At 41.0% G+C, this 13086-nt stretch overlaps 1 long non-coding RNA gene across 4 annotated transcripts in view; it reads left to right on the forward strand.

Moving 5' to 3' along the window:
* The window catches only part of LOC147001023 (uncharacterized), a 30088-nt gene extending 17898 nt beyond the window's left edge, over positions 1-12190 (forward strand). For 3 of the 4 annotated variants that reach the window (XR_015045443.1, XR_015045442.1, XR_015045444.1), the window contains one exon: positions 74-4881. This is a non-coding gene — a long non-coding RNA (uncharacterized LOC147001023). Of the gene's footprint in view, positions 1-73; positions 4882-12093 lie in introns of those variants that run through there. The other variant, XR_015045445.1, reaches the window with a different exon arrangement.
* The last annotated feature ends 896 nt before the right edge of the window (positions 12191-13086 follow it).

A 13086-nucleotide genomic window follows, 5' to 3' on the forward strand; every position in this document is an offset into this window, starting at 1 on the left:
ACCATGCTGAGCTGTAGCCAGAGAAAGGAGCAATCTGCTTCTTTCTTTTATTCTCTCTGTTTTCCCATTGCAGCAATTCAGGTGTGGGGTTGCCTGGCTACTGACTGAACAACCAGAATCCAATTCTTCCCACCAATCAGAAGTACTAGCGAGATGTGAAGGAAAGATAGTGACATTAAGAAGACATGGCCACCTGTCACTTGAGAGTTCCCTATCCTCTTAGAAGCATCCTTCAAGGTACCCAGATCCTTGACTGTGCCATAGAAAAGAGGTTCAAGATGAGCCAGAGTGAGTCAAAGTTAGTGGATTAAATATTTAGACAGGAAGTTACATAGGGAAAGGACAGTGCATGATCCCAAAGCAGGAGAGTGGGCTCCTTGAAGGAGCCATGCTTATGTGTCTTCCCAAGGCTGCATATGACCCTGTGTGTTCCTGAGTTACCAGCAAAACTTCAAAATGAAAGAAAACTTTACACTGAAGTAAAGCTCTAAAGATCAGTTTAAATTATGTGAGCTGGTTTACTTAACTCTTTACCATGAAAATTCCCTTTTGCAAATGACATTAAGGTGGCCATGTGAAGAGCATTGTATAGATTAATGGATCAGAGAAGAGAGCTGATGTGATAAAACTCTGGCCACCGTTGTTCTGGCCCGAGTAAGCATATTTCATTTGTTAGTTTTGCCATCCTTGCTTGAGGCATCGTTAGGAAAGCACGTGTTCTGGGAAGCCTTAGCTTACCCAGTTGTGTTGATTTTCCTTGACTCTCAGTCAGTGGGAAAGACAAGCAGATCCCAGGGTGAGGAGATTCCTCCCCTTCTGTCTTGAAAGCAGAAAAACAGTATATGTTTCAGGCAGGGTATCTGAAGTTGAATAACTACAGAGTTCTCATCAGAAAGCCTGGGGACCGTGAAGAAATGGAACCAAATTTTAAAGTCCTAAAGGACAACATAAATTGTGAACTCAAATTCTGCAAAACAAAGGCACACTTACATGAAGGAAAACTAAGAATCTGTGTCCAGTGGATCTACTTCAGAGAAAAGCTACCCAGGTCCTTAAGGCCAGAGGCTAACAACCTGAAGAAAAGCCTGAACTCCAGAGCAAAAGGAACAATAAACTTTTGAGTACTCCCATCTGTCTGATGATTGGACACATGGATTATAAGGTCCTGACCGCACTGCTCTGCCTGATGGAGTGTTCTATGTCTAAGGAAGTAATTCACAGAAATCAAATAGGACTTTTAGACATCCCAGCGAAATGACAAGATTACACCACTGAGGTTGGTGTGGTTAAGTCTTGTCATCAGAGCATCACAGTAAGGGATGATGGTCTTCTAAGAGTTGGGCCAATTAGAGGTTCTTGGGTGTGGTTATGGGTGTGCCCTTACAGGGACTGTGAGATGAAGTTCCTCTTCCTCTCTTTACTTCTCCCCTCTCTCATTCCACCTACCCCACCCCACCTTTTTTTGCTCCCTGACATTAGATGTGGGCACTCATTCAACACACTCCACCTGCCCTGAGACATCACCCCTGCAGAGGCTCAACCCAATGGGGCTGTCTGATTTTAACTTTCTAAAGAGAGAGTTTTATGCAGCCCAGGCTGGATTCAATTTTGCTATATAACCAAGGCTGGCTTTGAACTCTATCCTTCTCCCTCCATCTCTCAAGTGTTGATATTAAAGATATGTGTGAAACTTGGCAACTTTCCTTGCCTTAATAAGCAAAAACTCAGATCAAATGTTTATCCATTTCATTAAAAAATGAAAATCTCATAGAAGCTATCTTATGGTTGTATTGCTATACAGGGTGTTAGTTGCCAAAGAATACAGTATCTTCTAGTTGAGTGTGTTCAGTGGGGTGGCACAGCCTCCAAATGAGAGGGTCTTTATTCTGACTATAACTTTTTGCTTGACTCAAAAAACTGGCTGATACTTTCTATAGATACGAAATGAAGTGCTAACCCCTTTCACTTAGAAACCAAGAGAAGCACATTCCAGAAAACTAGCAGAAAAAAAAATTGGTTCTCCCTACTTACTAAACATGTAACTCATCTTCTAAGGACTTAACAGATATGTGGGGAACATCGGTTAGAAAGTAACAAGATCAATATCTGGGTGAGTGACCCTTAAAGCAACAAACAGTCACTACATGGGACTTAAGATTAGAGTTTTGATAAATGATTTACATTTCCTAACTTTAAAAAAAAGAAGATTGCCTCCAAGAAACACCTCATGTTCAATTTTAATGTTCATTAAAATTCGTATTAACACTGTTCACTCATAAGAATAACTAACAGGGGAACTGCTGTGGTCATAAATTTGAGCCCCCAGATGACTGAGTCACTAACTCTAAGGCCTTGTGAAATCTACATGGACTCTGGGCTTCAACGTCATGTCAGTAAAGTAAGAAAAACAGTGTACTCTGTAGCCAATACTTGTAAACAATGGTGGCTCGTTGATGTGCTGAGCATAACTTATTGAACTTCATCATCATTGAACCCTTGCTAATGTTGCATAGCAAACATGTGAACCCACAATACAAAATGATCATTGTGTGGCTTCCTGGAACTGATACTAGTGGAAATATTTGTCCTTACCCTGTATAGCAAGAGGAGCAGAAGCGTGAAATCCACAGCCAACTCATTACTCCAGAGCTACACAGTGCACCACCACAGTCTCAACTTTACTCCAGTGTCCTTTGCTAATGCCTGGCGCCCACAAAATGATCAATAAATACTTTATGGGGACATGATTGATGAATAAATGTTGCCAATATGTCAACATTGTCAGTGTTGCCAACACCTCCATGAAACAGATGCCTGTGGCAGATGAATAGCAAAGGAGTCATTGTACATGAATCACATAAACGAGTTATTTGTCCTATTGGCCTATGATTGATAGCAATGCTTTAATACATTAATTCCATCTGGCATCCTATGACATCTCAGTACAGCATGTCATTAGATTTATGAAGACTATTTTCAATAATAATTGGGCTTAAGATCTTGAAGGAAATAAAGTGAGTGCTAACTTTCTCCACCATAAAACTCTAAAGATGCTTAGAGTGTGACAGTGGCTGGATAGGACCTGTGCGTTTTCCATCAGTGAATCCACTATTTTAACACAATTCAGGTCATTCATCACAAATGAAGAGGACACTGTTGGGAAAGAGAATTCGTAACTCAGCTGGAGACCCAAGTCATGTCTCTCGTCTGACACTGTTGAGTGCAGAACTGCCCTGTGCCCAGGGCAGTGCAGGAAATAGAGTCCCAATGCAGGCAGAAAAATTTGAGAAGTCAAGTACAAGAGACCAAACCTGTAAGGCACAAAATCAACCAATAAGATTAGGCAAGAAGAAGCAGCCATCACCATCTTCATGCATACCACATAAGTGGGCATGTTAAACTTAAAAGCTAAAATAAATAAATAAATAAATAAATAAATAAATAAATAAATAAATAAGAATTTAAAAAGGAAAATATCTCAAAATTTAAAAGGCACAAGGCAGGCACCACAGCAAATTGAGAAAATAAAAGATTGTATCAATAAATTTGAAAGTAGAGCAGTAGAGTTTAGTTAATCTGGAAAAAAAGATACCAAAATGATGTACAAAATGTAAAAGAGCTACATGAAGTGGGGATAGGCATCTCATCAACACTGCATGCAACAGAGAAAATGTAAGGACGCTGGGCTGAGACAGACAAGATATTTACAGAGCTCCTGACTAAAAACTTCTCTAATGTGGTGGGAGAGATAAATTGACATATCTAGGAATCTCAACAAGCACCAAAACAAAGTAAAATGATTACATACATCAAAACCAAACAGCTGAAGGACAAAGACAATTCAAAAATCATAAGCAGGATATATGAACTTTAATCTCAGCACCTGGGAAGTTGAGGCAGGGGGATTGTATAACGGCAGCCAATCTGAGTGCCATAGATTCTTGGTAGAATAGAAAGATCTTAGAAGAAGAAGAAAAAGGTGGGAAAGACAGCAGGAAGAAAATGCATGTGTACACGGAGGAACAGCTCCAATATTAGACAGGAGAGGACATGAAGGAGTCACCCAAAGTCGTGCCGGAATGCAAAAAGTCTTTAAGTGCTGAAAGAAAGGAAAGAGGAACTCCAAATTCTGCACATAGGGGAAATCTCTCCTGTTTTATCTGTGGTGTGGAGTGCCCAGAAGACGGGAAACAAAGAAAGCACTGTCAGTGTGCCTGAGGCAGGCTAGCCAACCAAAGGCAGACAAGATGGCTGAGCGATTTCAGCAGGTCCCAGGCCAGGATGATGATCCTTCACTAGAACCAAGTGAGATTCACATGGCCTTTGACATAACAGCCAGCTGTCCTTTGCTTTGTTATAATAACTTGTCAATAGTGTTGTCTGTTCCCATCATGCATCTGATGTCTTAGTGCATCTGAAAACCCTACATAGGGACAGAAAAAGGGAGTAAACCCTAGTCCAACAGTATGGAACACACTCTCCTTAATTTCAGAATATCTGTCCCTGCAGTCCAACTTAACTCATCAATATTCCATTAAGCTCATAGATGAGCTGCCAAAAGCTGGTACATTTGACTCACTGTGAGAATACACATACTTGTTCCTTGAGTGTTTTAGCCGTGTAATAAAAGCTCTCTTCAAATTCCTTACACTGTCTCCTCTCTGAATTCTTTAGCCACTGGTGGCAATTGCCTAGATATACTGGAAAGAGGTCTGCATATCTCCCTGAGATCTCCTCAGGCCTTCACAGTCAGCAATATATCCACTGTAAAAGAAATGTTTAAAAAATGAGACTGAAAGAAAATGTTCTCAGAGAGAAATTCACAGAATAATTCAGAAGAATGACAATCCCTTAGACAAACTAACAAAAAGAGAGAGAAGACCCACATTAACAAAGTTAGAAATGAAAAGTATGCTGTTTCAAAAACAAACAAACAAACAAACAAACACACAAAGAGAGGCAGAGGAGGGGAGAGAAGTAAAAGAAAAAGTTCAGTAAAATCTATATCATCATTAGGATAATCTCTGAACAGTTTTATTCCAAAACCTGGAATGCCAAGAAAATGAAAGAAAATAAAACTTGAGACCTGTGATTCATGTAATTTATGTCAAATAGCCCAAAGAGTTGTTTGTGAGCTTTGAAACCTGGGGATGAGAACATAGCAGAACAGACCAGGACATGCCCGGGCAGACCTGTCGTTAAGACATTCCTGAGGCTGCTTGGCCATAAAGATAAAGAGAATGACATGTCCGAACTGGCCCAGCGCCTCCCTATCTCCCGCCCTTCTGACCTAAGTTAAATGTTATCTGCATGTACAGTCTGCTGATGTTTAAATGGACCAATCATGTGAAACCACGCCAATTCCTCCCCCCCAACCCCAGACCCATTTCTATAAAAACCCCTATCTTCCAAGCCTCGTGGTCGAATCCACTATCTCCTGCATGAGATAAGTTTCGACCAGGAGCTCCACCATTAAACTACCTTGTGTATTTACATCAGGATGGTCTGTTCGTGATTCTTGGGTGCATGCCAAATAAGGAGTTGAGTGGGGGTTTCCCCACTAGGTTCTTTCAAAGAAATGCATGAATTTCTAAATGCATACAACTTCCAAAACTGAAGCCAGAATATAAATAACTTCAATAGAGCCATTACCAGCTATGGTGGTTTAAATACGGAAGTGCTATTATTAGGAGGTATGGTCTTATTGGAGTAGGTGTGGTCTTGTTGGAATAGGTGTGGTCTTGTTGGAGGGAGTTCAACACTGTACTGGTGCCCTTTGAGGTCCTTTGCTTTTCAAGTTATGCCCAATCTGGAACTGAGTCTCCTCCTGACTGTCTGCAGAAGCCAGTTTCCTTCTGGCTGCCTTCGGTTCAAGATGTAGAACTCTTGACTCTTCCAGCACCAAGTCAGCCTGCACAGTGCCATGCTTCCTACCATGATGATAATGAACTAAACCTCTGAAACTATAAACTAGTCCTAATTAAATGTTTGCCTTTATAATAATTGTCTTGGTCACGGTATCCCTTCTCAGCAATAAAACCAAGCTAAGACACCAACAATGAGATTGAAGTTGTAAGGAACACTCTTTCTCTTATTAGATAAATACTAGCAAACCCAATTCAGGAACACATTATGAAGGTTATATCATTTAGACCTTATCCTAGAGATGCAAGGATAATTCAACATGTGTAGATCATAAACTCAAGGAAAAAATTGCATGGTCTTCTGGACAGATGCAGAAAAATCATTTGATAAAGCTCAACATGCATTCATGAACAAAGGTCTGGATAAATGAAGAATGGATGGACCATTCTTCAAAGTAATAAACACCATGTGCAATAAGTCTATAGCCAAAAGTATCCTACATGGGGAAAACTGAAATCACTTTCTATAACTTCAAGAATGAGACAAGGATGTCCACTATCACCTCTCTTAGTCGATGTAGTGTTCAACTACAAAGGATAGAAAATAGGAAAGGAAGAAGTCAAGTTATTCCTATTTGTGAATGACATGGTATATAATTAACAGATCCTTGATTCTCTACCACAAACAGTTCAGACTTACAATCAATTGAAATAAATTTGCAAGATACAAAATCAACATACAACAATCAGTTCCCTTCACACGTAACAATAATGAACTCAGAGAAAACTCCATAGTGAGAGCATTCTATCTGAAATAGCTGGAAAAAAATCATATTACTCTTCTAGGTTGCTGTTCTCTTACTGTGATGAGCACCATGACCAAAGGCAATGAAGAGCTCCAAAGGGAATCTTTCAGATTACATTTCCTGATCACAGTCTGTCAAGGAGGGAAGTCAGAGCCAATATTCAAGCAGAAACTTAAGCTCACAGCTCCAACAGCAAGCATGAGATGGAATGCACTTTGGGAATGGTACCAATCTCTTGTAACCCTAAACCCACCACCAGTGGTGTACCTCCTACTTCCTCAAATGAGGCCACACCTCTTAATCCTTCCCAAACAGTTATACTAACTAGGGTTCAAATATTCAAATATAGGAGTATTTGGAGGCCATTCTCATCAAATCATCACAAAACTGTAGCATCATTCTCGTTTAACTTTATATATTTGAACAGAGTGAATATCAAACTTTGTATAGGCCAGAACAAATGGGATAGCTTGGAGGGGGCATCTATTTCATTTCTTACACAGTAAGGACTAGCAGTTGCAATGTTTCTAGAGAATGATACCTGGATATTTATTTGCTACAGAAAACTAGTTATGGGTAATAGTTGGCCATAAGTTGTGCTAATATTCATGCAATACATGTGCTTTGATGTGAGACTAGGATATACAGCCCGAGCAGATCAAAAGTAAAACAAAAAGAAAGCAAACTGATTCTCTAAAAAATGCTTAGTAATTGAGTCACTGGAGTTTCAAGTTCTGGGCTGCTGGCTGCTGTCCTGAACACCAGGGAGACATACAGTATCAGAAGGAAATACAGTTATTCCTGGTGGCCTAAGGCAGGACAGCTAGTTAGGAAAGGGATGCATGGGAAAGGGAAGCCTCCTTCTCATTCCTCTGCTTCTAATTTCCATCTCACTGGCTCACACCCTGGAACTTCTGTGTAATGAGCTCTATAGCCTGAAAAAAAGGAGCTGAGGGCAACCTGAACACATCTGTCTAACATGGCTGATGACATAAGCCTCAGTCTACCCTCCTTGTGATGGAGTTGTTAGTAAGGATCCAGTGATGAACAATTTCTCTCTACTAGGATGCCCTGCTCCAGGACCAAGCATGCACAGAACACCTTCAAACTGTCTCCTCTTCAAGTTCTGTAGATAAGACAGGGATCACAGCAGTACACACTTTCCTTGGCACCTAAACTTAGTACAGTGTATTATCCTCATACCCCCCCAGGTCACACACACTACTGCTGAGGGCTATATGGGCATTCCTCTCCTGATGCAGGTACCTGACTCCATTCGAGTGCCTCTTGTCTTTCTGCTTCATCAGTAAACTCACTGGCTGCTTCACTCTCAGTCATCCTGCAAATGAGTCTGAGAAGACTCTTCTGTCTCCTGAGTAGAGGCCCCTGAGTGATGTCTTTAAACTTAGAACACCCTGTAGATGGAGTAGGATTGTTAAAAGATGAAGCAGAGGAAAAGCATACTGCGTGAACCTGTAATCCCAGGGAGACTGAACAATTCTGACTCAGAGTCCAATCTGACTACATGGCAAGACCCTAACCTGACAAGAAGCAGGAAGGAGGAAGAAGAGGGAAAAGGAAATAGGGAGGACAAGAAAAAGAGGAGGTTGGACCTGGTGCACACCTGAAACTCTAACACTGGTGAGACTGAGGCACAAGAAAGCTTTGAGGCCAGGCCAGGCTACATAGTAAGAGTCTGCCTAAAAATACAACAAAACCAAAATATCACTATTTGCAGATGATATGATTATATATATATATATATATATATAATCCCAAAAATTCCACCAGAGAACTCCTAAACCTGATAAACAGCTACAGTGCAGTAGCTGGATATAAAATTACTCAAACAAATCAGTGGTCTTTCTCTACACAAAGGATAAACAGACTGAGAAAGAAATTAGGAAAACAACACCCTTCACAATAGTCACAAATAATATAAAATACCTTGGTGTGACTCTAACTAAGGAAGTGAAAGATCTGTATGATAAGGTGTTCAAGTCTTTGAAGAAAGAAATTAAAGAAAATCTCAGAAGATGGAAAGATCTCCATGCTCATGGATTGGCAGGATCAATATAATCAAAATGGCTATCTTGCCAAAAGCAATCTACAGATTCAATGCAATCTCCATCAAAATTCCAACTCAGTTCTTCACTGATAGAAAGGGCAATTTGCAAATTCATCTAGAATAACAAAAAAACCTAGGATAGCAAAAACTATTCTCAACAATAAAAGAACCCCTGGAGGAATCACCATGCCTGACCTCAACTTGTACCACAGAGCAATTGTGATAAAAACTGCATGGTACTGGTACAGCGACAGACAAGTAGACCAATGGAATAGAATTGAAGACCCAGAAATGAACCCACACACCTATGGTCACTTGATCTTTTACAAGGGAGCTAAAACCATCCAGTGGAAAAAAGACAGCATTTTCAACAAATGGTGTTGGCACAACTGGAGGTTATCATGTAGAAGAATGTGAATTGATCCATTCTTATCTCCTTGTACAAAGCTCAAGTCTAAGTGAATCAAGGAAGTCCACATAAAACCAGAGACACTGAAACTTATAGAGGAGAAAGTGGGGAGAAGACTAGAAGATAATGGACACAGGGGAAAAATTCCTGAACTGAACAGCAATGGCTTGTGCTGTAAGATCGAGAATTGACAAATGGGACCTATAAAATTGCAAAGCTTCTGTAAGGCAAAAGACATTGTCAATAAGACAAAAAGGCCACCAACAGATTGGGAAAGGATCTTTACCAATCCTAAATCAGATAGGGGACTAATACCCATTATATATAAAGAACTCAAGAAGATGGACTACAGAAAATCAAATAACCCTATTAAAAATGGGGTACAGAGCTAAACAAAGAATTCTCAACTGAGGAATATCGAATGGCTGAGAAGCACCTGAAAAAATGTTCAGCATCCTTAATCATCAGGGAAATGCAAATCAAAACAACCCTGATATTCTACCTCACACCAGTCAGAATGGCTAAGATCAAAAATTCAGGTGACAGCAGATGCTGGCAAGGATGTGGAGAAAGAGAAACGAACACTCCTCCATTGTTGGGATTGCAAGCTTGTACAACCACTGTGGAAATCAGTCTGGCAGTTCCTCGGAAAATTGGACATAGTACTACTGGAAGATTCAGCAATTCCTCTCCTGGGCATATACCCAAAAGATGTTCCAACTTGTAATAAGGATACATGTTCCACTGTTCATAGCAGCCTTATTTATAATAGCCAGAAGCTGGAAAGAACCCAGATGACCCACAACAGAGGAATGGATACAGAAAATGTGGTACATTTACACAATGGAGTACTACTCAGCAATTAAAAACAATGAATTCATGAAATTCTTAGGCAAATGGATGGATCTGGAGGATATCATCCTTAGTGAGGTAACCCAATCACAAAAGAAGTCACTATATATGCACTCTCTGATAAGTGGATATTAGCCCAGAAACTTAGAATACCCAAGATACAAGATACAATTTGCAAAACACATGAAACTCAAGAAGGAAGACCAAAGTGTGGATACTTCACTCCTTCTTAGAATGGGGAACAAAATACACATGGAAGGAGTTACAGAGACAAAGTTTGGAGCTGAGATGGAAGGAAGGACCATCCAGAGACTGCCCCACCCGGGGATCCATCCCATATACAACCACCAAACTCAGTCACCACTGCATATGCCAGAAAGATTTTGCTGAGAGGACCCTGATCTAGCTCTCTCTTGTGAGGCTATGCCAGTGCCTGACAAATACAAAAGTGAATGTTCACAGTCATCTATTGGATGGAACACGGGGCCTCTAATGAAGGAGCTAGAGAAAGTACCCAAGGAGCTAAAGGGGTTGGCAACCCTATAGTAGGAACAACAATATGAACTAACCAGTATGCCCCAGAGCTGTGTCTCTAGTTGCATATATGGCAGAGGATGGCCTAGTGGGCCATCAATGGGAGGAGAGGCCCTTGGTCTTTTGAAGATCATATTTCCCAGTACAGGGGAATGCCAGGGCCAGGAAGCGGAAGTGGGTGGCTTGGAGAGCAGGGTGGGAGGAGAGTATAGGGGGCTTTGGGAATAGCATTTGAAATGTAAATGAAGAAAATATCAATCAATCAATCAATAATAAACACAACAAAACAAAAGAGTTGTGATGGTGTGTCTGGGGCTGTGGTTCAGTTGGTTATGCTCTTATCTGGATTCAGTTCTCAATGCTGCAAATAATCCCAGCTTTTGGAAAGTAGAGGCAGGAGGATCAGAAGTTCAATGTCATCCTCAGCTAAGGAGAATCTGAAATAAGCCTAAAATACATAAGACAATATAGAGGAATTTTAAGTCAGTAACATGGTTGCTCTGGCAAGAGATCACATCCAAAGACTTTCTGTGTCTATATGAACCAGCTGGAATGACATACCTTTAATCCCTGTGGCTGAAAGACCTTAGTATATACTATGTTTGAAGTGACATCTATTTGAGGGGCAGACAAAGTGGTGAATCAGAGAAAGATTTGATAGAATAAGTCAGAGATAGGATACATGCCCAACTTTCACAAGAATAGTCAGGAAAGAGAGGTAACCTGAGAAAGTATGGCAGAGAGAGTGGGGAGGTTTATGGTGTGTGTGTGTGTGTGTGTGTGTGTGTGTGTGTGTGTGTGTATGAGAGAGAGAGAGAGTTTTACCTGGACAGTTTTTCAGAAACAGGTTACAGAGAGAACAAGCTAGACATAGGTGATAACAGAATGAGCCAGAGGATGAAGAGGAGCCAGAAGATTAGAAGAGATTGTCAAAGTGAGTATGAAGCCAGGCAGAACAATTCAGTCAGAAGCTGAGAGAAGCCAGCTTGAAAAGGAGATTTGAATCAGAATAACTGCGTTGAACCAGCCAGCCAGAATTCAGAAAGAACTAGAGCCGGGCGTGGTGGTGCACGCCTTTAATCCCAGCACTTGGGAGGCAGAGGCAGGCGAATTTCTGAGTTCGAGGCCAGCCTGGTTTACAGAGTGAGTTCCAGGACAGCCAGGACTACACAGAGAAAACCTGTCTCGAAAAACCAAAACCAAAAATAAAAACAAAAACAGAAAGAACTAGAAAGAGTAAGCTTACTCAGCAGTAATCCGTCAAGACGACAATTACAACAGGCAAATAATTTCAAGACTCAGTCTAAAAACAACAAAAGATTATGGAAAAAATAAGGGAGGACCGGAAAGACAGAAGCATAAGTTTGGCCAGTTCTGTTCCAGTTACAGGTTTAATTCACCCCAAGCAGCAGCATGAAACTGAAGCAGGAAACACAGGGGCAAACGAAGAGTGCAGAGTGCTTTGTGACTAATGGAGTCAGAGTAGGTCCTTCCCCTGCAGTTATACAGGTGAATATCACAGTTACCTTAGTAGCAATATCCCTGGTGCTTTCATTATAGGAAACTGGCAAACATCCGAACCCTTTCCTTGAGCGGTGGATCACTGTAAAATACCTGGAAGCATAGAGCCGGAGTTAAGACCTTCTGACAGCTTACATCACATGTGGAAACACACAGGCTCGACAGATACGTACAATAGTTCACTGACACTCAACATACTGACCTGAACCTTCACGAATAGGAGTCCCAAACAGAAAAGTATCAAATGGGAGGAATCGGGATGAGAAATGAAGAAGACAAGAGAAGTAACTGGAACCAAGAGGTCTTGTATCAGCTGGTGACTTACACTAAGAAAGTTTGTTAAGAAGTTCACATCTTTTATACTGTTAGCAGGGGGAAAAACGCCAAGCTCAGCAGAGAGCCAGATAATGCTGTTGAAAAGAACACACAATGCCTTAGACATAGCTGTGTTAGACGTGATCATCAAAACAAGGACTAAAAAACCATGTCACCAGAAATTGCAGCTTTGACTCTTTCAAGGTATTGGCTCCAGCCTCAGACTGGACTTGCCAGATTCACCCCTGAACAAGGACACAGAACTAAAGTTCCTCTTATCTTTTCAACAGAGCCTCTGAGAAAGTCTTTGGTTGGCCTACCCCCCCCCCAACACACATACACACAACAAATTTCTATGACATTTCCTGTCAAGCAGGGTGTCCAGAGATAGGAAGTCATGTTTCATGCAGGGCAGTTGAAGACTGAACAAACTGCTAATCAGAAATAGAGTTATTGGCATTTGTCCTCAGAGATAGACCAGCTCTGGAAAGCAGGATCACAGTGGGAGAACGGAACCAATGTGGGGGTCAGAGATTTCCCACGTAAAACAGTATCTGAACTGAGAAATCATGGGCTGCAGAAACCCAGATAGGCTGGGCACCCATTTCTAAATGGAAAGAATAGGTTGGGATGTCCATTGTAATCCAAGCACTTAACAGGTAGAGGCAGGAGGATCATCACAAGTTCAAGTGATACCTTTATCATGAGATTTTAAAT

The sequence above is a fragment of the Mus caroli genome, unplaced genomic scaffold, assembly GCF_978045245.1.
Source record: "Mus caroli unplaced genomic scaffold, Mus_caroli_1 scaffold_15, whole genome shotgun sequence".
Lineage (NCBI taxonomy): Eukaryota > Metazoa > Chordata > Mammalia > Rodentia > Muridae > Mus > Mus caroli.